Here is a 4982-nt window from a genome sequence, read left to right on the forward strand (position 1 = left end):
TTCACGTGCCCTAAGCATTTGGACTTCTGCCAATTCTCTGAAAAGAAAGACAAAATTATTTCAAAATGTTTACATTATATTAAATAGAAAACTTTGAGTATTAATCTGGACTTAACATCTTGTAACTTTTAGTCATCTTCAACCAAGCTGGTCACTATTATCTCTTATAACGAAAAAGGTGTGTGCCCAATTAAGTGGTTGAATATTGACTAAGCACCTACGATTTACAAGTACTGTGTTCAGTCCTGGTTTAGTGGCTGTCAGAAAAAAGGTGGAGGAACAGGGTGGAGAGCTGTTCCAGGATGGCCTGGAGAGCCAGAACTGTGATGAGTGGTCCAGACGCACAGCAAATATTTAAAGCCTAGAATCTCAGGCCCTTGAAACAGGAGGTTTTATAGCACAGTATATACAAAATATTTTATTATCAGTGGAGTAGTGGATATAATACTGAAGAAACATCCTTTGCCCGTAGGAAGGAAGATCAAAAGAAAGAAATCCTTCTCTTTGCCTTGGCAATGTTTTCATCGTGCCAAAGATAAAGCAAGGGAGTCCTTTGACGAACTTTTTATTGGAGTCTGAGTTTAAATCTGTGGCACATAAACAAATAACAATCTCCTCAGCTTAGACGCCTCCTCAGTTTACAATAGACCAATAATATCTTCTTGCCTGAAGACAGTTGGCTGGGCTGGATGCTATTTTTAAAGTCCACTTGAGCTCCAAGAGTTCTATTTCTATGATAAAACCACTCTGATGCATAGAAAATATAATGCATTTATTGTTCCTTTCCAAACAAATCCATTTTTCTCTTGAACACCGTTAGGGACAATTTACCGTGCTTTTTTGTTTTGGCAATTTAGGAAGGGTTTCCATGGTTTCTGTGGCCTCTTGCTCAGTTTTTCTGTGCATCAGCTTGATCATAAGATTGTCCGAGGCCGACATTGTCAGCTCTTTGGATATATGTCTGCTGGGCATGCATTCCCCCTGGGGGCAGGAAAAATTGGTTTGGGGGGTGATGTGATCTTAGATAATACATTGGTTTGTAGGCCACCAAAGGGCCACGATACATAAACAGAGATAAGGTATATCTGTGGTAATTAAATTTCATGGTGATGGTGTGGGGGAGAATTAGAAAAAAAAATGTAAAAATACTTGGAAGGGGAGCAATAATAAAATAAATGGAGAAACACTGCCCTGGGCAAAGAGTCCTGAGGGAGGGTAGGGGTGTAAGATCTTTTGGGTAGGACTTTAACCCATCAAATACAACAGGTTTTTTTTTTCTCTAAGTTTTAGAAGCCTATATTTAAAGTATATCTTCCCCCTTTCTTTCTAATCTACTACAGGACACATTTTGCAATGTTTTAAATTTAGACATTTTCAAATTTACTTTATGGAAAGACTTCTCTTGTGACAAAAGGCATATCTTGAAAAACGACTGTCTCTTTTGAGGTCACACTGTTCTGTGTGGCAGTCTGTAAGAGAGGTCTTGCAGGAGGCAGTGGAAGGAGAGTGGTTGAGCACACGAAAGACATACGTTTCAATCCCAGATTTGCTTTGGATGAGCCTTGCAATTAGGGGCAAGCCGAGTAAAGCCGTGGAGGCCCTGTTTCCTCATTTGTAAAACAAGGCTGCTAACGCTTCCTGTGGCAGGGTTCTAAAGGATTTGAGACAACTGACGTCAGGTGGCTGGCGCTGGCTATTTCTGAATTAGGTGGTAAGGCAAGGGGTAGAAGAGGCCAATAACTGGGTAGAAGAGGCCAAGATGCCCAGTGGACCTATTTTGCCAAATTCCGCAAACATCCTATTTGAGTTCCTGCTGCTGCTGTTAAAAAAAAAAAAAAAAAAAAAATCTTCCACCCAGAATGTAGCCCCTGCACAGTTTAAATAAATTCAAAAGGACTATCAGTAACTTTCAGAGTAAGATTTGGGCTTTTCATCAATGAAGAGACATCAGGACAATCAGAGATACCATCAAGGAGCAGCGTTTCGCCTGCTCCATAAAATCACCATGATTTAGTCCTTTAATGAAAAAAGGGGCTTGTGCAGGCACAACAGCTGTGGTTTTATGAGGGGAAAATAAGCCAGAATTCCTTGTGGTGGGGCTGTTGCCACAAGGGGTCAGATCTGGATTATTGGTGGAGGCTGGCATATCCTACAGTGACACAAACATGATTGGAAGTCAAATAGCTTGAAATAACTTGCAATTGTTTTAGGGGAGAATAGCTCAAGCAATACCAAACCTGACTAGCTCTGTTTAAGTAAGGGCTTCAGTGTTTTTGATCTGAGGTTGAGCTGAGTGTCTGGAGTGGGAACGGAAGGAGAAATACCGTTATCTTTAAGCTTGCCCTGGTTGCTGGTTGCCCACTTAGCACATGTGAGCAGTTTAACTGTCACCATGAATAAAGGCTTTTTTTCCCCCAAGGTTATAAACAGAGATGCATAAATATTTTGGATCCATCAGCCTTCAAGTATTCTTCAGATGTTTTGAGTTCAACAAAACAGAATACACTGTGCTGAGTACATTCTCCCTTGCTTTTTGAGGATCATGTGTGATTTATAGGAAATGGAATCCATATGTTTCTGCTTCATTTACACTTAACTCATCAAAAGACTGTGTTGTAAAGCTATATGATGTCCAAGATGGCTTTTTGAGCTTGGTGGTTTTTTTTTTAAATAAGCTGCTTAAAAGTTTTTGTTCCTTTAAAAGTTAGAGAGAGAGAGAGAGAGAAGAGAAAGATACCTAGGAAGGCCTGTTTTGCCAAGATGAAATAAATTTGAACACCAGGAAGTTCAATTTAAGCTGAAGCTACAAACCAAAGAATTTCAAATGGGTCCAGAATTTGGAAGAAAACAAAGGTTGCTCTCCAGTCACTTTCCGAAGCATCTCGGATGAATGCAGAAAAGCAGCTGGCAACTCAGCAACCCCACTAAAGGAAGAGAGGGCTGTGAATGCACCATTAGTGACCCAGCTAACACATGTGCCCACTGCTGGAAGAGCTGTTATTCTCAGGCCTCCTGAGAGCAGTCACTCTAGTCCAGATAAAGAACTTCTTGCCCTATTTTAGCAGGGAAATATCTGCTCTCCTGGTGTTTTCCCGGGGTTGTCCTGTCCTAGGCCAGCATTTCCTATTTGTTCTTCTGCCATCTGGCCCAAATAGCTGGCCACTAGACTGAATACTGTGTGTGCATTTGGGATGGTGTTTATTTATTGGACAATTTCTTTAGAGAAATATCTTGTTTAGCTCACAATAAGGCCAAAGATGCATGCAGTTTGTATAAAGTAAGAAATATGTGAAGTAGGGACCCACAAGTTTGTAAGAAGCCAAATGTAAAACTAAGTTTTCTTTCGCCATCTCAATATTTAGTCACTCTCATAGCAGCTCTTTAATCATTTTAGACATGCTTTATCATCTATATATGGCATCTTATGAAAGTTTTCAGGAGAAAAGCACCCAAATTAGAACTATTTAATGTGATAGTATAATTGAGATAACTATAAATCTCTATAGAGGACTTATCTGCTCATCTCTAGAACAATATATAGTGTTCGATGTGAAACTTCATTATCCAGTGAGGTCTTTTAGATTGTGTGGTCTGAAGTCATTTCAACAGAATTAATAGTCCTGTGAATTACTTATATATACCAATTCAGTTATCTGGGGGTGAGGGGCAGGATTTTGGAATCTTTTTTTTTTATGTGCAGTTTATTTTTATTTATTTATTTATTGGCTGCATTGGGTCTTTGTTGCCGCATGTGGGCTTTCTCTACTTGCAGCAAGCAGGGGCTACTCTTTGTTGCGTTGCACAGCTTTCTCATTCTTGTGGCACTGGCTCTAGGCGCGTGGGCTTCAGTAGTAGTGGCATGCAGGCTTCAGTAGTTGCGGCGCACGGGCTCTAGACTGCAGGCTCAGTAATTGTGGTGCATGGCCTTAGTTGCTCTGCTCCACATTTGGGATCTTCCCAGAACAGGGATCGAACCCATGTCCCCTGCATTGGCAGGCGGATTCTTTTTTTTTTTCTTAACATCTTTATTGGAGTATAATTGCTTTACAATGTTGTGTTAGTTTCTGCTGTATAACAAAGTGAATCAGTTATAGGCATACATATATGCCCATATCCCCACCCTCCTGTGTCTCCGCCCACCCTCCATATCCCACCCCTCTAGGTGGTCGCAAAGTACCGAGCTGATCTCCCTGTGCTGTGCAGCTGCTTCCCCCAAGCTATCTATTTTACATTTGGTAGTATATATATGTCAGTGTTATTCTCTCACTTCATCCCAGCTTACACTTCCCCCTCCCCGTGTCCTCAAGTCCATTCTCTACATCTGTGTCTTTATTCCTGTCCTGCTCCTAGGTTCATCAGAACCATTTTTTTTTTTAGATTTCATATATATGTGTTAGCATATGGTATTTATTTTTCTCTTTCTGACTTACTTCACTCTATGTGACAGTCCCTAGGTCGATCAACTTCACTAAAAATAATTCAATTTTGTTTCTTTTTATGGCTGAGTAATATTCCATTGTATATATGTGCCACATCTTCTTTATCCATTCATCTGTCAATGGACACTTAGGTTGCTTCCATGTCCTGGCTATTGTAACTAGAGCTGCAAAGAACATTGCGATACATGTCTCTTTTTGAATTATGATTTTCCCAGGGTATATGCCCAGTAGTGGGATTGCTGGGTCATATGATAGTGCTATTTTTAGTTTTTTAAGGAACCTCCATGCTGTTCTCCATAGCGGCTATACCAGTTTACATTCCCACCACCAGTGCAAGAGGGTTCCCTTTTCTCCACACCCTCTCCAGCATTTACTGTTTCTAGATTTTTTGATGATGGCCATTCTGACTGGTGTGAGGTGATACCTCATTGTAGTTTTGATTTGCATTTCTCTAATGATTAGTGATTTTGAGCATCCTTTCATATGTTTGTTGGCAATCTGTATATCTTCTTTGGAGAAATGTCTATTTAGGTCTTCTGCCCA

The sequence above is a fragment of the Balaenoptera musculus genome, chromosome 3 (genome assembly GCF_009873245.2).
Source record: "Balaenoptera musculus isolate JJ_BM4_2016_0621 chromosome 3, mBalMus1.pri.v3, whole genome shotgun sequence".
Taxonomy (NCBI): domain Eukaryota; kingdom Metazoa; phylum Chordata; class Mammalia; order Artiodactyla; family Balaenopteridae; genus Balaenoptera; species Balaenoptera musculus.